Genomic DNA, 25,841 nt, shown 5'->3' with positions numbered 1-25,841 from the left:
GCACAGGTAGTAATTTCTCTGGCATTGGCCATCGCAACATTTTTTTGATTTGTCTACCGTGGCAAGGGAAACAAAAGCAAAACTAAACTATTGGGATTACATCAGAATAAAAAGCGTCTGCACAACAAAGGAAAGAATCAGTAAAACTAAAAGATAACCTACCAAATGGGAGAAGATATTTGCAAATGATGTATCTGATAAAGGGTTAGTATCCAAAATATATAAAGAACATATACAACTCAATACCAAAAAATAAATAATCCATTTTAAAAAATGAGCAGAGGACATACAGACATGAAAAGAGGCTCAACATCACTCATCATCAGGAAAATGCAAATTAAAACCACAATGAGATACCACCTCACACCTAACAGAATGGCTAAAATCAAAAACACAAGAAACAACAAGTATTGGCAAGGATGTGGAGAAAAAGGAACCCTTGTGCACTGATGGTGGGAATGCAAACTGGTGCAGCCATTGTGGAAAACAGTATGGAGGTTGCTCAAAGAGTTAAAAATAGAATTATCATATGGGCCAGTAATTTCAGTACTGGGTATTTACCCAAAGAAAATGAAAATACTAATTCAAAAAGATACTTGCACTCCTATGTTTATTGTAGCATTATTGACAATAAACAAGATTTGGAAGTAACCCAAGTGTCCATTAATAGATGAATGGATATAAAAGATGTGATGATATAGATATAGATATAGATAGGTACAATGGAATATTACTCATCCATAGAAAAGAATGAAATCTTGCCATTTGCAACAATATGCATGTGTCTAGAGTGTACAATGCTAAGTGAAATAAGTCAGTCAGAGAAAGACAAATACCATACGATTTCACTCATATGTGGAACTTCAGAAACAAAACAAATGAACAAAGAAAAAAAGAGGCAACCCTAAAAACAGACTTTTAACTATAGAGAACAAACTGATGGTTACACAAGAGAGGATAGGGGGATGGGTGAAATAGGTGAAGGGGATTAAGAGTCCATTTATCATGATGAGCAGTGAGCAACATATAGAATCACTGAATCGCTATATTGTACACCTGAAACTAATATGTAACACTATATGTTAACTATACTAGAATTTTTAAAAAATTAACTGGTCTACAGAATAGAATTCATTTACTCATACATTCATTGAGTCATTATTGATTCATTCAGCAGTGTTTATTTAACACATATTATGGCCCACGTCCTGCAAAAGATACCTTAGATGCAAAAGCTAATAAAACATTGTAGCCCAATGTAATGTTTCTTATTCCCCTTACATTACCTCTGCCTCACCTTAGTCCAGGCCCCAAAGCTCCTCAACAACCAAAAAAGACTATCACCTACAGTTTTCTCCAGAATCTCCAGCCAATAGGCAATTGTTCAATCCTCCTAATGCACAAATTTGTTTCTATAACTTCCTTCTTCAAAAACTTTCAGTTGCACCCCCCTAACCTATGAAGTAAATTATAAATTCCTTAAACGAAAATAATTTAAGAATCTCTCTATCTTGGTCCCAATATATCTTTCCAATCCTAAAAAACTAACACATAGAGGAGTGATTTACATTATTACCTCAGCCTTTCCATATATATTATTTCATATATATTAGCCTGGGCTCTTCACATACTTTATCTTCATAATAACACCAGAGATTCACAGGGCACTATTGTGTGCTCCCCCAGAACATTTCATTTTTTGCCAGGGCATACCAAAGACTTGATTTTTAAGCCCCCCCAAGATCTAGGTGGAGCCACATGACTGGCTCTGGCCAACGGAATATGAACAGATTTCTAGGCCTGGTCCCTAAAAGATCTCCCACACTTTCTTCCTCTCGCTTCGCTTCTATAGTGAATTTGAGGACCAAATATTAAGGACAATGGTGTCCCAAGATGGAGTCCCTAACAGCAGAGTTTCTCTCTGACCCGGCCTCACTGCCACCCCCCAAATCTAAACGGGACTAAGATGTTAGGAAACATCGGGTTTTTATTGTTTTCAGTCACTGAGATTTGAGTTTATTTGTTGTTTCAGCGTAAACTATTTTATTCTGACAACGCAGCCAGAAATTAATTTGATATTCTTTTAGAAATGAAAACTAAGATTCCAAATGGCAAGTGACACATAAATTCATATATTAATAAGTAGGATTATAAATTCAGGTCTCTACTTTCTGTGATGATTTATATGTGAACTTCATTGGGCTCATGGATGCCCAGATAGCTAGTCACATATTACCTCTGGGTGTGTCTGTGAGGGTGCTTCTGGAAGAGATTAACATTTGAATCAGTAGACTAAGTAAAGATTATCCTGATCAATGCAAGTGGAGATCATCCAATTCATTGAGGGCCTGAATGGAACAAAAAGGCAGAGGAAGAAGGAATTTGCTCTCTGAGCTAAGTTACCTACCCTCTCCTGCCCTTGGGTACTGGGGCTATGTATAGTGTTGGGTTTATATTACCTTGCATATAAGTCACCCAATAATCATGTTGAATGAATAAATGTGATGGTTTAACTGTTTAATCTATCATTATTACATACATAGACTTACAGCAAATGTCAACGAAAGTCACTTATGATAATAACACAGAGGAGTAATATATACAAAGGATCTTCTGGACAAGATGTCCACTTTGATCTCCTTTTTAAATACGGGACATTAGTTCTGATTTTTAAAGTGTACTTTGAAATCCTCTGATCTTCTCTAATGAGCCACTTGATTATATAAGGCTGTGCCTCATGTTTCAGCAATGAATTTGGCACTGTGTTCACCAGAGCTGGGCTTAGCAAATTTGAATAGTGGAGGAGACTATTAACAAGCAGTTATTCCTGTGTTACTTCTTTTGCCACAAACCAATTTACTTCAGCAATTTTTACCTACTTAAAAAAAAAACTACACAAATTAGAGCATGTCTTTAAAAATAAATTGCTTCTAAATAAACCTTAGATGCAATTAGAATTATGATACTTTTTATGAAGAGCTGTGTCTCCTTCCATTTGGTGCTAGTGACAAAGGTTAAAAATGCCCTCCTATAAAATACCACATAATTAAACAAAGCAATTTTGTAATTACCCACTACACAACTGGATAAATTCCAAGTTTCATAATTATTTTAACCTATAGATGATCTACTTGTAGAAAAAAAAAATAAGTCCAATGGATAAAAGAATGGAATTTCTCTTCAGCACAATTTAGTTTTGTTCCCATTCTCTCAACTTAGGCTTCTTTTTTAAAAGAATGAAAATAACAAATAGCAAACAGTTTCTGCTCTTTGTATCTCCCTCCTCACATAACTATGCACAGATATGGGAGTAGAATGTCAAGGAGAAAGCTTGAAAATTTTTGCAACCTAGCACTGGAAATGAGACATGGTGGTACGAGGCATATTGAAAACCCAACCCCCACCATCAACAGGTGTAAGAATAATGCCAAAGGAGAAGTTGAAGGAACTCATGATAATAATCTGATGGAGACAAAACTCTATAAAACACAAATCCTTGTTTCCCAGGGATCAAATTACACCACTACGTAGGCAACTTTCCACCATGCCAACTTCCTGTGTTGAGCTTCCAAAAGTTTTCATCTAAAGTGCACACCATCTCCCCTCATCTTTGCAAAGTGCCCAGGCGGGCAGGCTCTGTCCCCACCAAGCTCCAGATAAATGTCCAGCTATCTCAGGGTCCACTCCCACTACCCCTGTCACACTAAGATGAAGACCGCCTATGAATAATTCTATAGAAGGAATCCATTCTGCACAATACAACACACTCTGGGATGACAAAGGTGAGAAAACCTCTTTTAAAAAAAAAAATCCTTCAGAACTTCCAGGTCACTGGATGATTTTAAAATCACAGTGATGACCAACCACTTTCATCAAATATCCATGATACACCTTAGGCATTTTGCAAAGTACTAATCCTAATACCTTAGCCAAATGTCACCATGGGGTAGGTACCCTGATTAATTATTTACTCATTTTATTTTGAAAGTAGTATTCTTGCTTTAGGCTCAGACCATTACCCCACAGCACATTGAGCAAATATCCACAGATTCCAGGAGTTTCTATAAATGAAAAGTCTAAAACCTGATGACATCTGATGAAACTGCATTCAGATCTCACTAAAAGAGCTTGATAGTAACTTTTCCAGAAGGCTACTTTTACCTTCTGGAAAAGTGCACAACAGAACATGTTAACCAATGAGTCACAGGGTCCAAGTTCAATGTCCTTTGAAAACTCATCTCCCAGTCTGAGCATTTAGACTGAGGAAGAACAAGGGTCATTACATGACTACAGTGGTCCAGGCAAAGCAGCCTGGATTTGTCCCTCAGCCTGCCCCTCTTTCTGAGTTTTGGTATGAAAATAGATGTCTACATTATCTGATCTTCACATATATGGAACAGGAACACCCAGTGTAAGTTTCAGCTGGAAAACAACTTGAGGTAACATAAAGTGAGCATGCATTTATTCATCACTTCTTTGGCTTACCATTTTAAATCCATACGACAAGACTTTTTTTTTTTCCATGAGAACTCGGAGGTTCTAAGAATTGAAGTGACTTTGTCAAGGTCACCTAATAAGAAAGTAATATAACTGAGCATTTGTCTCCACAGCCTACTGTCTTTCTACTATAGCATGTTAACTCCATGGATTTTAAGTTTAAAATGTTGACTTTATGTTTCTTAACCTCTAAATCTTTTTCTTTTTCTGTAAAATTGTAACATTCCCAAAATCACACAGCTGAAAATGGACAATTATGGGATGTGAAACACTGGCTTTGTATTTCTTTCTGACATACCACATTCAAACAACACTAGACATTTGGCCTTCCTCTGCCAATCCTCTTCTTCCTCTTGTCTCCTCAAAACCTGGGATCATCTCAAAAGCACCCTTCCTCTCAGTGACACATGTCTTATATACATCAAACAGATCTGGTAATTCTACCTTCAAAATCTTACATCCGTCACTTTTCCATATCTCCATCTCTACCTTCAGGACTAGTTACCATCATCTCCAGCTGAGGTAAGTGATGTCCATCATCAATCCAATCCTTCCCACAAGGCCAGGACCTTCTGGAAACATAAATCAGGCCATATATTACCTCAGTGCTTAAAACCCCTCAATGACCTCCTATTTCATTTAGGATTACCCCCTGGTCATTTCTCTCCTTTCTCCCACATGCCTTACTCATTATTCCTGTTCTTCATATGTATCAAGCCATTTTCTTTTTTTCCCCCCTCCCATAAAATGTTTTATTAACTGAACATGACTGAACATGACATGGCCAGATATTATTTTATATCCTATGAGCCAACAATATGATCTTCGTTGGTACAGATCCTCTTAGGAGGGCTTCTGTAAAGCATCTTGTTTCCTTTAGCATTTTTCAAGTATAATTGACATATAACATTCTATTAATTTCAGGTTTACGACTTAATGATTCAGTATTTGTATACACTACAAAATTATTACCACAATAAGTTTAGAAACCAACTGTCACCAAAGTTATAACATTGTTTCTTGTGATGAGAACTTTTTAGATTTACTCTCTTGGCAACTTTCAAGTACACGCTACAATTTTGTTGACTTATAGTCACCATGCTGTACGTTTTTTCCCCCGTGACATTTATTTTATAGCTGGAAATGTATGCCTCTTGATGCCCTTCACTCATTTCACCTACCCTCCTCTCCTCTGTTCTCTATATCTATGAGTTTGGTTTTCAAATGTATCAAGGCCTTGTCCACTTCAGGGGCTTCATACATGCTAATGCTTCTGTCTGGGACCCTCTTACTCCTTCATCATCCCACTTCACAGGTATTTCCTCACTGGAGATACCCTTGCTTCTCCTCTCCCATTTCTACTGGGCCCCCCCTCTTCCCCTCCTTCATAGTCTCCTGTATCAAAGCACTGGCTAAGTTTCAATAACAAAGAGATTCCAAAAAACCAATGAACTTAAATAAGATGGAAGTTCATTTCTCTGTCAGTTATAATACATGAGTCCAAGGCTACAAGGGACACCCTGCCATCTTCAAATTGCAGCCTCCACTTGTGATCCAGAACTTTTGTTTTAGTTCTCATCATTTCTAGCCAGCAGGAAGGGGGAAAGGGCCAGGGAATATATGTGATTCCTTTTTAAGATGCACCTCTAAAGTGCAAAAAAATAGTCCTGTTCCTATCCCATTGGCCAGAACTTAGTCATGTGGACAAGCCATAAGAGATGGTCAGTGTTTGGTGGTGATCTCAACCAAAACTCAAGCATTCTATCATTAAAGACAGGCAGAAGGGACATTGGTGAAAAACAAGCAGACTCTATACTTTCTCTTTACAGGACTTATTTCAAATAATAATGACATATTTATTTGGTCCACTATTTGTTCAATGTCTGTCTTCTCTTTCAATGACAGAGAAACATTTTACCAGTTTGGATGACCATAATGTCACCATGCCTGACACAGTTCCTGGAGTATACTAGTTGAGTCATAAATGTTTAATGATTGAGTGAATAGCTAAGAGTTCTTAAAGAATTGTGCAAACTAATATGTCTACCTTCCTCTAAATATATTCTCAGAGGATAGAATATATACTCTGTACATGTGGGTGTGTATCTCCATTGACCCTGCCAATTCCTATGATGCCTCTGCCCTTCAGCACCATTTCTTCCTTGGACACTTTATCTGGAACTTATTAACACTCCACTGCAACTTTTTTCCTGACCTAGTTTGCATTTGTCACTGCTGATGACCTTCCCATTGTTCTTACAATTCTTTCTGTCTTCGTTTCCCTGCTAACCAGTGTTACTTCTGCCCTCCACCCAGATGGGCCAGTTACCCTTCTTTCATGCCTCCACTACAATGAGGCTTTGCTCATTGGTATCAATTCCTTCTTCCATTCAACAACTTTCTGAATCGCCAATCTGCTTACCATGCTAGTCACCAAGACACGACATATGTGATATAATCTCATTCCCCAAGGAGTCTCCAAGTCTGTTTGGGAGGTAGACTAGAAAACAATTTGAATCCAAAGGAACAGGTGCCATAAAAAACGTTTGCTTAAAAAAAACATGGGAACTACCTCATTGTATCTGATATTATTATCATCGGATCATCCAAACTTTAAGGATAAGGAGGCTAAAGCTCAGAGAGCTAAAGTAATTTGCTCAAAGTCAGACATCTCCAAGTGAGAAAGTAGAACTGCCAGTTCAAGGCAATCTGATAAACTCACCATCTTTCCCCGCTGACAAGCTCTAATGCAATGCTACTCTGTCTTTCTACTACTTTCTACTACTGCTATGGTCTATTCTCCCCTAAGTTTTTGACATGGCTGTCAGCTCAGCCTCTTCTCCTTGTCCACAAGCACCCAGCTCCAAACGGGCCCCGTCGTGCACTCCATACATTAGGGTAATGGCCTCTCGTGTTATTTGCGTCAGTCTAGGACCTTATCAGAACAGTAGGCACCCCCGGATGCTGGGCGGTACAAAGAGAAATGACATCTGTTTGCTGGTGTGCCAATTACATCTCATGGCAAACTACCCCATACATTCAAAAATAATGCACTCATCTCTCTCATGGTTCTGAGGGTTGACAGGGCTCAGGTGGGTAGTCCTTGTTCAGGAGCTCTCAAGCACTTGCAGCGAGATGCTGGCTGGGACTCCTCACTCACATTTCAGGTGCCTGGGCTAAGATGGCTGGGAAAAATGGGAACCGGGTAGACAGCTCCATGAGGCTATCTTGGATTACCTCACAGCACGGCAGTCTCAGAGCAGCTGAGCTTCCCACATGGCATCAAGCTTCCCCAAAAACATGCATTCCAAGAGGTCAGGGAGAAAGCTTTAGGCTTTTTTTTTTTTAATCTAGACTTGTAAGTTCCAGAATGTCACTTCTGCTGAATTCATATAAATCTAATTAAGTCAAAAACATCAGTCCATATTCCAGGGAGGCGAGTTAGACTCTACTTCTCCATGAAAGAAGTAGCAAAAAAATTGGCAGCCTTCTTAATCAACCTCATGTGGAGTAACACAGATCTGGGCTCAAATCCCAGGTTTGCCACTTACTAACTGTGTGACCTTAAGCCAGTTACTAAACCTCTCTGAAACTCAGTGTTCTCAACTTCAAAATGTTGAAAACACTCTTTCTCTCACCAGGCTGCTGTGAAAACAAAGGGAAATTCAGTATGTGAAATGGCATGTGCCAGGCAGGTGCTCAGTAGGAATTAGTCTTTTTTCCCCTCATGCTCTACCCTCACTCCCAAGCAGGTGGCAGAATAGGGTTTCCATAAACAGGGGCCAACTGAAAGAGCTCCCAGCTGCAAACGCTAAAGCAATCTAAACAGAAAAATGAATAAAGTAGTATTGGGCTATAACCCAAATTATAAAATAAATATTCCTGAGTCCATTCAGATGTAAACAAATACATAAATTTATAAATGGGGAGAAGAAACAAATATGCTCTGCAGAAGAATTCTAAATAATTTAGGTTAGAAATGGAGCATAACCCCCCATACCTCAACTGGGGACTAAGCATAGTGACTTCTTTCCAAAGAGTGTAGTACAGAAAGGGAGAAACCTGACCAACCCTACCCCAGCCAGGTGACCAAGGTCAACATCAGTAGTTGTTAGTCATGTTGACAGTACGTGCTCCTCATATGATGTGATGGAAATGGTACTTAACCTCTGTGATCTTGCTCCAAACACCCATAACCCCAGTCCAACCATGAGAAAAACATCACACAAATCCTGAGAGATGAGTCCTTGACTAGTACTCCTGAAAACCCTCAAGGTCGTCAAAAACAAGGAAACTTTAAGAAACCATGAGAACCAAGAGAAGCCTGAGGAGACATGACAACTAAATATGATATGGCATCCTAGATGAGATCCTGACACAGAAAATAAAAAGGAAATTAAGTTAAAACTAAAGAAATTTGAATAAACTATGGAATTTAGCCATCATAACGCATCATTGTTGGTTCTTTAATTGTAACACATGTATCATACCAATTTAATATAGCCCTTGATAAACACTAAAAAGACTGATGCCTTCTGAGGTGTTATTAGTCTTAGTGGTCATGCCAGGCGATGCTTGGGCTCAGAAGCCAGCATGTTGAGTTGAGTATCTGGGTTGAGTTGGGCAGGCTCTTCAGCTTGGAATCACATGTCATGCTAACCCAACACACTTGATTCCTGCCTTTTCTTCGTCCATGGCACAGTCACCTCCCAGATCCCCCAGTTCAAGACTTCAGAGGCAGCCTTTCACTGTTTTTGTCCCACTTTCTAAGTTCAATTGTTTCTATTCATAATTTTATCTCAAACCCAGTACCTCAACTCAGTACCACTGTCCTAGTTCCGTCCTCAGCATCAATCATCCACACCTTTATGATTCTTACTGTCCCCAAGCCTCCCTCTGATTTCAATCCATCCTCCAATGTCATCAGAATTGACTTCTCCAAAAGGGTATTTGATGGCACCAACCCCTGCTCAAAAGTCCCTCACTCCTTTCAGATAGAAGGCATACCTACTAGCACTCATAGAAGGGTCTTCACATTGGCCACAACTCACATTTCTGCTTTCTTTCCCTACCTGTCCCTCTGACACCTCTGGCAGTCAAACCAGATTGCCACTGCACTTCCTCACACGCGTCCTGGATTGTCAGGCCTTTGTGCCTGTGAGGGTCTTTGGACTCCACTAGGAATGCCCATGTCATCCCTTCCCCATCTTTCCTCACTTGGTGGACCCCTCACCCCACAAACCTCACCTCAGAAGTTACCTCTTTCAAAGCTCTCTCTGACTCCCCAAGCAGAGACTCTCCCCAATAGCACCGCCTATGTGTGATTACACTTATTCTCACAAGAAGAGTCTGTCCTGTGAGGACCACCTGACATCCACCCGTGTCCTCCACATCTATAGCAACACCATTCACACGGTGGGTATCCAGTAAATGTGCACCAGATGCTTCTATTCTATGACTCACCCCAGTGTTCTGGGCCACACACCCCGGGCCCCTTTGCTCCCATACACCACCACCTCCTACCCCCGTTAGAACTTTCTTTTTAGATGACCATCTCCCTGTTGGCTCTTCTGAGGGTCAACTAGGACTTTGCAGCAAGAGTCAGTAAAATGAGAAAAGAACTGACACCTTGAGCTTAACTTCAGAAGCTTCCAAAGCTCAAGAGGAGACCCAAATGGTGACAGTCTCTCTCCTCTTACGTGAAATATATTCCCTTGTGTCGTTGTTATATCCTGCTGACTCAAGATGAAACAGCTGCAGCCAAAGGAAAAGGTTTGTTTTACCTAATAACTGCAGCATCCCAAGGCTTCCTCCCCGACTAATCAGTCACAGATTCCAAGAGAGAGCATGAGAGCGCCCCCCTGCCCAGGCCCAAGGCAATAACTGGTCTCCCACCAGCCTGGATGTCACGTTGGAGTCTCTTCATAGCCCTCAGAGTCTGTAAGACACTCCCCTAAAGCAGAGCGAGATACCATAGGAACACAGGTCCAAAAAAAATTAATAATATGCCATTAGAAACCAAATTAATGAGGGAGAGGAAATTACAAAATAAATTTCCTCAGATGAATCATACAGAAACCCAAACACATTCACATACATTGGTGTCAAGAAGTAAGCTTAAATTTGGACCTCCAACCGCTGAATACCAAAGGAATATCGAAGGCCACATCCAGATGTTTTCTGAAGTTCTTCTTAAAGAATTCTATTTTATCACAATGAGGCCATTTCTTTATTTTTGTACAACTGCTCTAATGATTTAAATTATAAATCATGTGAGATTTTTCCTCTTGTTTTGGTTTTTCATATATATTATCTCTTTTCCTAAATAGTAATTCTTATCCTTTAAAACACATAAGGCCAATGATGAGACATAGGGGGTGGAGACTGGCACAAAATTACTAGAGACCAGTGCTCCCCTACCGAGGGCCCAACTGTGGTGCATATCGGTAACATTTCTTGCTGAAAAGCACTAATTTTTTTTCCACTGGAACCCTAGGCCTTTTCTCCATGATCCTAACACCCAATGTGGATCTATGGCCAAAGCATAAATTCAATGAATTAACATTCATTAAAGGTTAACATTGTTATATATTATAATTTTCTTAATAAATCTTTATCAAATTTTATAAATAAGTCAGGAGTAACTAATATACTAATAGGAATCAAAATCACAAAGACCACAGGGTTTTTTTACTTCAGTAGGTCTACATTTGATCATTAGCTTAGTAGTGATACAGAAAATTTCCTTTTTTTTTTTAATTCTCCAAACTGATATTTGCCTCAGAGATAGCAGCTGATAACAGAGAGATTATGAAAATTCTGGCTAAAATTAAAATGCCAAAACTGGATCTTCTGGATAATGAGAAACTGATTGCCTCTATTACTGGAGAGGAAATGAAAACAGCAATAGAAAAATTTGCAAGTAGCAAGCCTCCCGTGGTGATGAGTACCAATTGGAATAGGATAAAGCTTTTGAGGGAGAATCAAAAGATCTGTTATGCAGGATTTATGAGGACTGTCTACTTATGAGATCCATGAAAGCCCTAACGCGAGAGCCTTTGTTCTTATAATCTGTCAAAAGTACCAACGTCGCTCCTGTTTGCTTAATTAATTGCACTGTATTAAAAAAAAAAAAAAAAAGCCTTCCAGGTAGGAACTGGATGAAATAATTCAAGTTGAGATCAGTGGTGGTCTCTTGCATGGCTGCACTTATTATATGTGCAAAATGTCTAATTTACGAGTGCCAGCAAATAGATTTAGACCTCCCTTCTACTGCACAGAAAGTCTTTATCATGTAGAAGAGGAATATTTACAAAGGCTGCTAAACAAATTTCATTTTCAAGAACTTGAGTAAATGACATAAAAGGCATGAACCTCTTTGTGATACTACATCAGTTACCAGCAAGAGTGCTTCTTTCTCCAGAGAAGGAAACATGTGGGATATAGGTACCTTTTCACTTCATTTCATCTGTTGACAAAAGTTTATGTTTGATTCAATAGGGAAGTGATTCAAGGTAAAAGTTAAAAGTCAACCATCCTTGGAAATGGTGTACTTCATTTTAAAGTAATGTGTTCACTCCACTTTTCAAATTACTTGAAAAACCTCACCTTATCAAAACCACAAGAATCTACAAGCAAACACTTAAAACAACAACAAAAAAGACAAAGACATAAAGCAATTGTGCTCAACAGCACTTAGCAAGTGGGAAAGAATAAAATCCAAATCTCTCCAGCTAAAGGTAACTTTTTTAACAGACAGTACCCAAATATTCTTTCTTTGAAAACTTTATAGTTGATCACTTGTTCATTGTCTTTGGTTTTTCTCAAACTAGAGCCCCACATTGGGTGAAGGAGAAGAGAAATTTTCATGTTGTTTCAATTTTGGAGATCATCCGATGAGACAATACAAACATATACCTGAAAGACCCACTTACGGCGACACCAGGGCCTCTCCCCCATTTCTCAGCACCGTTGGTTTCTGCCTGACCTCGAAAATCCTCGCTGCACACGAACCATTCTGATGGCAGGTTCCACTTAAGGCAAGATTTTCCAGAATGGTAGCTTATTCAACCCAAAATATTGTATTTCCTTTCCTTTTCTTACAATTTTTATTAAGTTATGTACTACTATAATTATTAAGTTACTTGCTACTTACTTCTCAATGAAGTAAAAGGTAACCATAGCATATTAAAGAGTCAAGAGCAACCTCGTGTTTTACTGCAGCGTTATTTACAACAGCCAAGACGTGGAAGCAATCCTAAAAGTCCATCAACGGATGAATGAATAAAGAAAATGTGGTGTAGATGCACAACTAGTCAGCCACAAAAAAAAAAAGAATGTAATCTCGCCATTTGCACAAACATGGATGGACCAAGAGGGCATTATGCTAAGTGAAATAAGTCAGACAGAGAAAGGCAAATACCATGTAATTTCACTTATTTGTGGAATATGAGAAAAAAAACACACAAAAAAGCAAACTCATGGATACAGAGCACAGATCGTGGTTGCCAGAGGCAAGGGACAGGTGTTGGACAAAAAGGTGAAGGTGGTCAAAAGGTACAAACTTCCCATTATAAAATAAACAGGGATGTGAGATACAGTATGGTGACTGTAGTTAATAATACCATGTTGCATATTTGAAAGTTGCTGAGAGAATACATCTTACTAGTTCTCATAACAAGAAAAAAATTATAACTATGGTGGTGATGGCTGTTAACTAGACTCATTGTAGTGATCATTTTGCTATATACACAAATATCGGATCATTATGCTGCAAACCTGAAACTAATATAATGTATGTCAATTTTATTTCAGAAAAAGAGAGGAATTAGGAACACTAAGTATACTTAAGGGTACTCACTGAAAGAATCTTTTAAAACATTAATAACCTTCTTATAACATATTTTTGACCTATAAACTCATTTTTTTGACATTTTCTTATCCTCTGTTTGCATGTGAAATTAATATCTCCACCTTTCGAATATCAAAACCAGGCTAACTAAAGAACTATTGTAGATTGTTATGATTATAGAAAGAGATTGTTATTTCACTTTGCCAAAACTATTGCAGATTCCTGGAGAAGTCATAACAAGAAACAAATTGCTAAGGAAGCTATTAACTATTTAGTATTTCCAGCCATATGGAAATTCTAATATTATGTGTCCATGTGGATATGATAGGCATACTTAGTATGAAATTAATATTCTCTCAGTGGAATGTTTTAGTTATTTTTGTTTTTGCTTTTGTTTTTAGTATTTTGGTCAGCTTCCCATAAATGCCACTGTCTTTCTTCTTTTTTTTTTTTAATTTTATTTAAATACAAGTTAGTTTCAAAGTTGGCACAGTTAGGTTTCTCTCATGCTATGTCTGTATTTGGAAGATTGAATTCCAGAACAATTTATTATAGTTGTGAGAGCAGTTTCAACTGATTGGCTGACCTACCTAAGAAGGTGTATGTCAGATAGAGAAGGGTAACAAGCCATTGTTCAAGGGGGGGTCAGGTCTTTAGGAATTCTCTAGGGTTTCTTTGGGCCCCACACTAATGGCCCAGAATTAGCAGGCTCTTGTGCTTACTGAGCCAGACCCCAAACCTAGATTCAGCCCCAAATCAGGCTGGAAGCAGACACAAGATGGCCATAATCAAATGCAAAGTGCTGGGGGGAAAGGGGGTATGTATACACATCTGTGCCTACGTCTGGCAAAAGGTGGAAAGGGTCAGAAGAGGTAAGAAATGAGCAATACCTTGAAAGGTGATGAGGAAGATGTCTTATGAACAAGCAGGGGAAAGACATCGTCTAAGAGGGAAGTGAGGAGAAGTGGAGACGCACAGAAGGGTGAGGAAGTCTGCTGAGTTAAGGGACAGTGAGATGTTCACTGGGACTTGACTGTAAGGTGCAAGGGGGGAAGGTAGTGGTGTCATGTGAATTTGTGGGAGGTCTCCTGGGAGAGCAGAATGATTCTGGAGGAGCATCCTCCAGGACTGGCTTAGAGACACCAGCCAGCATGTACAACCATTTAGACTCTGGAAGGGTGACTTAAGAGCTCAGAATGGTATCATGTCAGCTGAGATGGTAGCTCAGATACTGGAGCATGCACATCCTGGCTTTGCCCCTTTCCAGCTTTGTGACCTTGGGCATGTTACTTACTCATCTGTGAAATGGGAACAGTCACAGTATCTTTGTGTCATTGTGAAAATTAAATGCGTTGATTATGTGTAAGGCATTTTGCATGCACCCGGCACAGGCTAACATTACTTAAGTGCTAGGTAAATAAACTCATGACTGCAGCCATTAAAGTACCAATTCCTTAGGAAAATCTGCTCTGGCTTCTAGGCTTAAAGGGAGCCCTATTTACAAAAATACATTCAAAGGATCACTGAGGTCTCTGACTCTAGAATCTTAACCCAGTAACTTGCTCTGAGGAAGAATTCCAGTCTTGACCCAGGTGTTAACTGAACTGAACCTTATGTAAGAAGTTATAAGGGTTCATCCTAAAGTGGGTGCTTATTGGGCTCCCCAACAGAAATCAAGTAGAGTCTCTTGGTTTGCTTTAGCAGGCAGGGGAGAAGAAAGGCAGCAGAAGGATGAGTCCCAAGCAAAGCCAAGAGAAGAGATTTTTCCCCCCTCAGGGCTCTCTGATTATCCTCCGCTTCTCTGAAAAGCAATCATTCCTTTTTATAGGTTCTTCAGAAAGAAATACAAGGTTATTAGGAACATTTTTTAATTCACATAGCCCAGATATTTTTGGGTAACTATGTCATAATTATTGAGTTATGTGTCCAGATTGTATATAAAATAAATTGCTGTATATATATGAGCAAATGAAAAATGAACTCCAATATTCTTTATAATTGCAGCTACAATCACCTAAATGGATCATTAAAATTTTTACAGGAACACTCTGGGTTGCATTTTGTCTTCAACTTAAGCCTGTGTGGCATGGGGTTCATCAAACCTCATTCGTACAAATAGAAATACAGAGTCATGTGGGACAATTTGCTTGCTAACTTCTTTTAGATTTGTGCTGCAAACGACTGACCTCTACTCAAAACAATGAAAAAGAGAACATGACCAATTCTGCCCTAACAAAATAAATGCATGTATACATGTATGTAACACGAAATGCTTACTTTGAAATTCAGTCACACTAATGAATAATATGTCAGGACCAGAGTCTATTAACTAATTATTGTAGTTAACAGTGTTAGAATAAAAATCTCTTCCAAATGTTTACAACTCAGCCACTGAACATTTCTTTAAAATGGAGATTACTTTGAATATTCCACATATGTCTCCCCCACCATACCATTACCCCTGCCTAAATATAACTGTATGTACAAAAATAAGGGGTGATGGGGCGCTTGGGTCGCTCAGTTGATTAAGTGACCAACTTTGGCTCAGGTCATGATCTCGCAGTTTGTGAGTTGGAGCCCCACATGGGGCTCTGTGCTGACAGCTCAGAGCCTGGAGCCTGCTTCGGATTCTGTGTCTCCCCTTCTCACTACCCCTCCCCTGCTCACGCTCTGTGTCTCTCTGTCTCTCAATAATAAATAAGCATTAAAAAAATAATAATAAGGGGTGAGAAAACCTGGCTAAAATATAATTTGTATGTAACTTGGGCTGGATGGAAATCATGAGAGTCTACTACTTTCCTATGGGATTTTTGGAAAAATAAATGCATCTGAAAATGTTTCATTTAATTAAATAATAAATTTTCTTTAAAAAAAAAAGAAAAGAAAAGAAAATGAAGTCAGGGGAATTGCAAGAAGAATGCTTTCTAAAAGAGACTAACAAAAGGCTTCTGATGTCACAAATTATATTACCTTTCAATACAACTATGCTCCCTAGTGGGAACTTGTAAAAGGTTTAGTTTAAATTTTTTAGGAGTTTGTTTCATGTAAGCATCACCACATATGCCAAATGATCCATTAAGGATGTTCCATTATAGCTTAAAGAGTTTTGAGTTAAATACACAGGGTATCGTGGCCTAAGATGCTAAGAAAATATGCAGCTCAATTTCCATTTGATGTAACCCTGAAGGAAAGTATTACCCATGGAACATTTGCTGCATTAAGGCAAGCATTTATACAATGCCTTCAGAACTACTTGGATGCTTCTGACCCCTCTAGACAAAGTCCATCTGTCTCAACACTTTGGAAAGTTAGTCGATTCCCGTTATTCATATATGAGATATGCATTTATAAAGTGTGCATTGCAAACATGCCTAGAGACCTAAATTATATCTTCATGTTTTTATAAGGATTGTATATCACAGAGTCAATGCACCGTCCTGGCCCACACTCCCCAAGACTCTGTATCTTGGGTCTTTCTCAAGCTAGCAGTTTTAGAGTTTGAAGTATGGACGTCCAGATTTTTCTCCAGTTATCCTGTTCTCATCTGTGCCCTCCACTGATAGTCAAGTGTCCTGGAAACACCTTTGAGGCCAGAATTACGTAAGTAGTGTCTGCATACTCTGAAAGAAAACTGATAGCCACAAGACACTGAGCATGCCCTGAGGATGTCCTACCACATGAGCCCCTGAAGTCGGTTCAAAGTCAGTGGTGCAAAAATATCCCCCGTGAATCTTGAACAAGTGCCATGTTGACAGAGGGAGACACCTGATATCCAAAAGGCCAAAGCAAAAGATGCATTCCTCAGAGGAAGATTAGACAGCTTACTTCTGGAAACTACAGTTCTTCCACATTGGTCTTTTATATTTGGCTTTCTTTCCACTCACTCTCTCTCACCGGAAATCACCAAACCCAGTTAGATTTTATGGGAAGAAATCCAAGAACCCCACTGGTCTGAGAGAGGTGAAGAGTAATCAGAGAAGACTGTATGGAGCAGGTAGGGTTCCATATAAGCTAGTTTAGACTTTTGTGTAGGTGTGGGTGAAGGAAGGCATTTTGTGCAGGTGAAGGAAGGCATTCTAAGTGGATAATAGCAAAACGAATAAGTCATAAAGACAGGAATGGCTGCAGAGTATTCAAGGAACAGTGAGTACACCTGCTTCTCCAGAGGCCACATTTGGGTTGGGGATAATGAGATCAGTTGGGGCCAGATAGTAGAGGTTCTTAACTATCCGCCTAAGTGGGTTGGAATCTATCACACAAAACTGAGAAGTCATTAAAGGCTTTTGAGATCATGAAAACCACATTTCAGGAAGGTTTATCTGATGATTATACGCAGGAGAGATTTGGAGGCAGAGGATGAGTTGTGGGAAACTGGAAATTGGGAAGTATCAATACATCCTAGGCCAAACCTCTCTCCCGTTAGCTCCATATGGTGACTTGGTCTCAGAGAAACCCAACAGAGGAAAAACAAACAGCCTCCCTCATCCCATCTCACCTTCTCCCCATTTCCCAGGGCTAGTCCAGTGACATCTGCTGGGACAACACCCCTGGGAGAATTCCAAGTCCAGTTCGGAGCTCCTCCCCTCCTATTCACTTACCAAAGACACACAGATAGATAAGGAGAAGCCTTTCCTTTTAAGGGAACTGGATTCTCCTTAGCAGATAAGACAGCTTTAAGACTAGTAAGTCTCCACCTGGGACAGGGCCAACTGAATAGATCTGAATTGCCCTGGATGAAAGACCTCAGTCTACAGAGGCTCCTTATCAAAGCTACTAATCTTTCTGCGTATTCTTCATGCTGTTCCCAGGCCTGTCGAAGTTTTCTCCCACCTGCCTATCAAGTTTTGGGTCCATAATGTGGCCTAATGCCAGATCAGACCTGCCAGTCTCATTCCCAGCATGGCTTACCTAACCCTCTCTCCAACAAGACTTGTGCTGCCATCAGCTTGCTTGACCTCAGCTTGTCTCTCCAGTGCTTCTGGTCTCCAGTGCCCACAGTGGCCCTGACCCACCTTCTCATAGGGATGCTGTCACATAAGGAAGTCAGAAAGGGCTTGCAGCCATCTGGTCATAAAGTGGTGAGGGTTGGGGCACCTGGATGCCCCAGTCAGTTAAGCGTCAGACTCTTGATTTCGGCTCAGGTCATGATCTCACAGTTTGTGGGACTGAGCCCCACATCAGGCTGTGTGCTGACAGAACAGACCCTGCTTGGGATTCTCTCTCTCCCTCTCTTTCTGCCCCTGCCCCACACTTGGGCGTGCTCATGCTCATGCTCTCTCTCTCTCAAAATAGATAAAGAAACATTTTTTAAAAATAAATAAATATATATATATATATATATATTGGGGCGCCTGGGTGGTGCAGTCGGTTAAGTGTCCGACTTCAGCCAGGTCACGATCTCGCGGTCCGGGAGTTCGAGCCCCGCGTCGGGCTCTGGGCTGATGGCTCAGAGCCTGGAGCCTTATTCCGATTCTGTGTCTCCCTCTCTCTCTGCCCCTCCCCTGTTCATGCTCTGTCTCTCTCTGTCCCAAAAATAAATAAACGTTGAAAAAAAAATAAAAATAAAAATAAAAAAAATATATATAAGGTGGAGCAGGTCTGAAACACATCAAGATTAATGGAAGGAAAAAGAAAGCCAGCAAATAAAGCATGCCTGATTTCTCCTATCATACATTAGTGAGAGGGCTACAGGCCAGTTCACTCTGGAAGACAGCACCATGTACAGAGCATTTCCATGGCATCTGGTGATAAAAACATGTTAATGAAATTAAATCTCAAAATGTCTTTCTGGTAGTGATATTGAGTACCAAGACCTAGAAACTGTAATTATCTGCAATGAGACAGAATGAAAACGAGACTTCTTTACCTCTCTTCTTTCAACGTGATTTAAATTGGGTCACTGAAGAAAAACTCAGAATGCTGGCTCTCAAGTATTCTTTACGACTAAATGCAGGTCAATCTCATTTCTTTCCTGTAAACAAATGTGAAATTTTTTTTGTCATCATCTGTTTTGTAAAATATTTACATTCTAAAAACAAAATATATACATTCTAAATGAAGATGAGAGAAGGCAAAAAAATGGAAAAATGGAATTGTTAACAGAATGCAATACAGGATAATATAGTTACTAAGGGACTTTGGTCTGTTCAGCCCCCTATACAGAATATCACAACACAAAAACAGCTTTCCACAAGTAAGCCTAGCCCAAAGTCCTAAAAATACAGCTGTGTCTGACAGTGATACCCAGGAATATACAATGGAAGGTCTGAGTTTGTTCTTTCATTAAATAGTCAGTAAGTATGTCATATATATCAGGGACTTGTAAAAGTTTAAGAATATTGATGGAATTTTTTTAATACTTTCAATAGTAGCAAAACAATCTCTTGTGATAAATGCAACAAACACAAAATGCTATAGAAACACACAGAAGGGACACTTAATTCAAAAGTGGAGTCAGGGCAGACTTTCCTGGAGGCAGTGACTTGAAGAGTGCCATGTTGAGGATGAGTGGGGACTGACAGGGCATGTCAGTGGACTGCAAGAGAAAGCAGCAGCAGGTGTAAAGGCACAGCACTGTGATTGTGCTGGAGACACACAGGGAACTAGAGATATTCCAGCTGATGAGGGCATGGAGCTCAAGGAAGGAAGTGCTAAGAGAGGGGCGGCGGACAAAGTAGGTAAGGACTGGACCATAGAAGACTTGGCTTGCCACGTTAGGGATTTGATTTTTATCGGGAAGGCAATGTGAAACCATGAAGGGTTTTTTTTTTTTAATGTTTATTTATTTTTGAGACAGAGAAAGACAGAGCATGAACGGGGGAGGGTCAGAGAGAGAGGGAGACACAGAATCTGAGCTGTCAGCACAGAGCCCAATGCGGGGTTCCAACTCACGGACCATAATATCATGACCTGAGCTGAAGTCGGACACTTAACTGAGCCACCCAGGCGCCCCAAAACCATGAAGGGGTTTTAGAGGCAATTGACATCATCTGATTTGCATTTAGAGCCCCCCCTCACACTGGCTTCAGAACTGAGGGTAGGGTGAGGTGGGGTTAGAATGGGGACAGTGAAACTAGGCAGGACACTAGGGGGTGTTCCAGAAGAGACATACAAGGACTTCCCCCAACATGGTGGGAGCAAGAACACAAAAGAGGGAAGGGAAAGAGATGGGAAAGAGAAAGACTCAGCAGCACTGGGGATCTGGCTAACTGAAGAGCCAGTCCCAAGGATTCATCACTTTGGGACTGTGTTCTAGATGAAGGGGAAGCCACTCCCCAAGATAAGGAGTGTGTCCGAAGAAACAGTGAGCTTGAATGTGAGGTTGATCTGTGAGTTGCCCAAGTAGAAACTTCTTGGTCTGTCTGAATGTCCAACCTCAGAGGCTTACATCCAAGCATCTTTACATCTCAAACTGAAAAGTTATCAACCACAGAATAATTTATCTCAGACTTTAAGGTATTAGATATTATGCACAGATACCAGCTTGTGGGGTAACGAGCTCTGTAAGCATATGACCCATGTGAAAAGTGCTTCTTGCTGCCCTGCAAAGTGAGCCTCACCATAAATTTCAGGAAATTACTGAGAATCTTACTGTTTAGATTTCTCAGTCCAGACAAAAACTCATTTCTCCTATTCTTCTTCTATTTTGTAAACAATGTCCTACCCAATGTACTTCTATTGTTAATAACTTTGTGTACAAAACACTGCTGAGAACTTTTTTAAAAGTCCAAATATATTGTCCCTTAGCATCTAAACTCCTTCAAAATTCTCTAATAAATTACTCAGATGGGATGCTTCTTGACCAAATCCAGGAAGGATTCCTCCACATATCCTATGAAATACAGCAAAATGACTAAATTTCTACCATGTATAGTGACTCAGTACTAGCTCTTTTATAGGAAGACGGCTCATGTAAAACAAAGCAAGATTTTAGTCTAAATGGAGCTTATGCATTGTCATCATCCCAAAGCCTCCCAAATTATTCCCCATATTAATACTTTTATAGAAGCATTTCCAGAACATTTCTGAGTCTTAAGTTTCAGGCCACATTTGACTAGGATTAGCAAAGCACCATTCACCACAGCACGGCTCTGAGGCAAGCCTGCAGTAAGGCCTATCAAGGCGCGTCTCACATCGCCACTGCAATCCCCCTCAACCTTGCATGACTCATGGAAGCGTCTCCCCTCATCCACCAGTGCTCAGTCCTCATCTGCTCTCAACACAGCTGCCTGGGGAGCCTCTGCAATCACTGAGCTGAATTATACTCATCCTCTGCTCCAAACCCTCCAAGAGTTCTCTCTTTCATCCACAAAAAAAAGCCAAAGTCCTCAATGGTGTTATGGTGCCCCCACAGACCTGCTCCCTTCCTAACTCCTTCACTTTCGTCCCCTATGATGCTCCCCCTTGCTTACTTCACTCCAGTCCCACTGGCTGCTATTCCTTCGAAACTCCTGGAACAGTCCTTCCCTAGGACCTTTGCCCTGGCTGCTCCCTCTGCCGGGAATGAAGACACACTTATGGCTCAGTCACCCCACATCTTGCCAACTGTCACCTTCTCCGTGGGGTCTCTCCTGACCACTCTATTTAAAACAGAATCACACTCCACTCTTGCCCAGAATTCCCAGAGCACCTAACACTGCTCTGTTTTAGAACACTCATTTACTTATTTGTTGCATTGGCTGATTATTGTCTCCTCACACTAGAATATAAAGTCAATGAGAAGAGGGATTTTTCTTCTGTGTTTTGGTCTTGACTTCTAGTGACTGGATCCATGCCTGGCACCTAATAGGCACTCAATAAATATTCATTGAATGAATGTGAGTGCATAGTGCGTGAATTCTTCATTGCCAGCAAGAGTTTACTGTGTTCAGGTCTTATCCAGAAAGAAAATTTTAAAGCCAGAGGAAGAATGGCTAGGCAGGCTATGGTTTTCCAAAACTGCGCACCAAGAGCACATGTTGGGGTCCCCATCAGTCACCACTAGCAGATCTCTAGGGAACCAATCTCGCATTCTTCCTGTCAGCTATTCACTCATTTCTCATGCGTGCGTTTTCAGAAATCTTTGAGTGAAAAGACCTTTAAGTACTATACACGTTACTGCTGATATCTACTCACACACAACTGGAAAAAATAAAACACATTATCTTCCTCTTGTGCTAACACCATGCTAGCTAACACCATGGCTTTCTTTTTCCTTCCATTCAGCTAACACCATGCTAGGTGCTACAGAGGGTTGTTTTTTTTTTTTTTTTTTAAGATGAAAAGAGTGGTTCTGGTGTTCAAGGAAAACACAGCCTGGGTAGGAGGACTGGAAAGTGATTATATCTGACTAGGGGTGAGCTAAGAGCCATCTTCCTAGAAAAGGGACATTCGATCTCAGCCTTGAGTATGACAATGAGTTCGGCAAGTGGAATATAAGAAGACAAGATTTCAAATGGAGGGAAGAGAAAGCATTAAGGCCTAGAGGCATAAAGAGACAAGAATCTACTTCCAGGCTTTCCTAGCCACCTGTCCGTGTTTGTTTCAATGGGGGTATATGACTTTTGAAAACTATAAAGAAATGAACAAATGTAAGGAACATTATAATTACTTCCTTTGGAAGCTTGATTTGTTCAATCTGTATTTCATTCCAGAGATATGAAAGATAATATAGGATATTAGGGACATTTTCCCTTTGGTTGACCATCGAGGAACTTAGTCCCATTTTTTTCCTACTATTCTCTTCTTTCTCTACAGTTGTTCCTAATTTTGGTAGAACTGGACTCTTCTGAGAATCAACAAAAATTGTAGACCCTCTCTCCAGAAAACTGCACATACGCACTGCTTCTCAGAGTTTAATCCAAAGAACTGAATCCATTCAGAAATTATAGGTTTCTTTTTTATCCTTGTGTCCAATATAGTATGGGAAGACACAGTGGAAGAAGGGAAAGAGGTAAAAAGGCATAGAAAATTGGTGGATAGAAAGCAAGCACACATGTACACCAATTCATAGGCTCCAAGCTCAAAACCTCCCCATGGAAATAGAGCCCATAAAACTCCAAGCCAAGCACAAGAGATACGATGCGTAGCACTCTGCACTGAGCACCAGAGAAAACCAGAATGTGGCTATTCTCTCATGTCAACCTTTCCAATTTACAGCCCATTCTGCAAAGGCTGAATTGTAAAACCAGCAGGAGGCTTCAAAGTCAGAGGATACAGTCCTGTAACTTGATCTTCAATTTCCTCATCTGTAAAATGGGTGTAAAAACAAAATCCTCTCCTGTCTAACTCCTCCTATTGCTGTGAAAATCATAATAGATAGCATATGTAGAAAAGTTCCTATGCTCTCAATGCTTACGAATGATGGCTATTATTATTATGTCTGATTCGATATATAGCTCACCCTTCAGGATCAATACTTCTACAGCTCACTTGAAGGAAAAGCCCTTACCTACTGAAGCGCTCTAATCAATAGTAAACTGTGCCTAATGAAATCAGCTGCTTCCACATAAGCCCCCTACATACTACCTAACTGGTCAAGTAGAAGTTCCACTAGCGAATATCTATCAAACCCAGGTGAATCAGCAATGTTATTATCCTACCAAACAGGTATATAGGGAATGACAGATGTGCCAGAGGAAAACAAGCATGGGAGCTGACATTCAGCTTTCTGCTAGAAATGCACCAGAAACTCAAGAGACCTCAGCAGAACTCATGCCCTCCCTTTGTCACCATTCACAGTGCCCTGTCCACCTGGGTATGTTTTGGGTTTTTTTGTTTTGGTTTGGTTTTTGTGGGTTTTTTGTAACATTTATTTATTTTTGAGAGAGCGACAGCTCATGTGAGCAGGGGAGAGAGGTGGACAGGGGATCCGAAGCAGGCTTTGTGCTGAAGACCAGCCACTCAGGCGATGGCTGGTTTCCATCTTTCCAACTCCACGTCCTCCCCTCCAGCACACACACACAGTAAGAACCAAATCCTATTACTGGGACCCTCCGTTCTGTCCATTACAGTTCAGCAATACTGTTTTTGTCTACACCACATCCATCTCTTGGAGAAATTATGGCAGAATCATCCCTGATGTGAGCTCTTTATAATGGGAGCCTGGGAATTAGATCAAGCTTTTTAGGTTGTTGTTTGTTGCTACAACCTTACCCATTTTTATTTTGCACGAACCAATTACAGACAGGAGCGTGCTACAGATCTCCCACTATGATGGTGGGCTTGTCACTTTTGCCTTGTGTTTATGTCAGTTTTTGCTGTCTAAATATAAGCTGCATTATTAGGTGATTTACAAGTTTTGAGTTGTTAGGTTCTCATATTTTCCTCCTGAATTATTCCTTTTGTCAAAATGTTGTAATCCTCTTTAGCCTTAACAATGCTTTTTGCCTTAAGGCCCATGTCTCTTGCTATTAATACAGCTAAACTAGCTTTTTTTCTGTTACTATTTAGCTGGTATATCGCTCTCTACTCTTTCAGTTCCAATTGCTATGGCCTTATATTTAGACATTACCCTTGTAAATTATATACAGCTGGCTTGGTGTTTTTATTTTTGCCTTTTGACTGTAAAGAATTTTCAATCCATCCCGATAATCCCTGGGTAAAAAGTGGTAAATTTAATGCAATTATATTTATTGTGCTTACTGCTGCTACCTTACTGTATGTTTTCTTTTCCACTTTTTTCCTTCATTTTTTTTCCTCCTTTTCAGTTTTGTATTGTTTTTATCAGGCTTTATTTATTCTTTTTCTCTCCTCTCCTTGGAACTTACAAGTTCTGTTTCTATCCTTTTGGTGTTTTGTGTTTTAGTATTTTGAAAAGCTGTCCCTGCATCTGGGTACACAGAACTAGGGCAGCTAACTGGGATAACAGGAATGGTGTCTAGTGTAAGGGCAGAAGGGGGTAGCCCACTTCCAAGCCTGGCCATACTCCTCCTGTGTGACACTCCACCCTCCTTCCTGTCCTCAGTGTGCAGAGAAGCCGTGTGCTAAAGGCAGTGGTGTCCCCAAGTGGAAGAAGTCCGACGTGCCGCGTCATCGCTTCAGAGGAAATCACTTTGAAATTTCAGGGCTTATATGTTGCCTCAGCATAGTCAAAAGCATTCTGAAGGCCCAAAGATAATCAATGTTTTCAACGTCAGACAACCTTGGAATGACTTAAGTGCGGACACTCCCTCCCCACCTTTTGTATTAGGATTGTGCAGTAATTTCATTCCATCCTGATTTTACCACCCTTCAAATTCATCTCCGCTCGTGTTGCTTATGCACATTTACCCACATGCTCAGCATTCTTTCTTACACTCCTCACTCCTTCCTTCTGGCTTCCATTCCCTTCTTCCTGGAGTAAATTAATGTCAATGTTTTTCATCAACAGTTTTGATGGTGGTACCCGACTCCGTCTTTCTTAACTTCTAAATGTCTTTATTTTGCCCTGCCCCCTGAGATATAGATTAACTGGTACAGAGTTTTTGCTAGCCACTATTTTCCCTTGGCACCTCAAAAAATATCATTCCGTTAT

The 25,841-nt window shown here is 40.2% G+C and overlaps 1 long non-coding RNA gene across 1 annotated transcript in view; it reads right to left on the bottom strand.

Annotated features, from left to right (window-relative positions):
- LOC113600815 (uncharacterized) overlaps positions 1-22,448 on the bottom strand; it is a 172,044-nt gene extending 149,596 nt beyond the window's left edge. Inside the window, exon 1 of the long non-coding RNA XR_003421908.2 lies at positions 19,215-22,448. This is a non-coding gene — a long non-coding RNA (uncharacterized LOC113600815). The remainder of the gene's footprint in view (positions 1-19,214) is intronic.
- Between the last annotated feature and the right edge of the window lie 3,393 nt (positions 22,449-25,841).

Source organism: Acinonyx jubatus, chromosome A1 (genome assembly GCF_027475565.1).
Source record: "Acinonyx jubatus isolate Ajub_Pintada_27869175 chromosome A1, VMU_Ajub_asm_v1.0, whole genome shotgun sequence".
Taxonomy (NCBI): Eukaryota; Metazoa; Chordata; class Mammalia; order Carnivora; family Felidae; genus Acinonyx; species Acinonyx jubatus.
The sequence above is the reverse complement of the archived record's forward strand: the minus strand, read 5'-3'. Positions and strand labels throughout refer to the sequence as shown.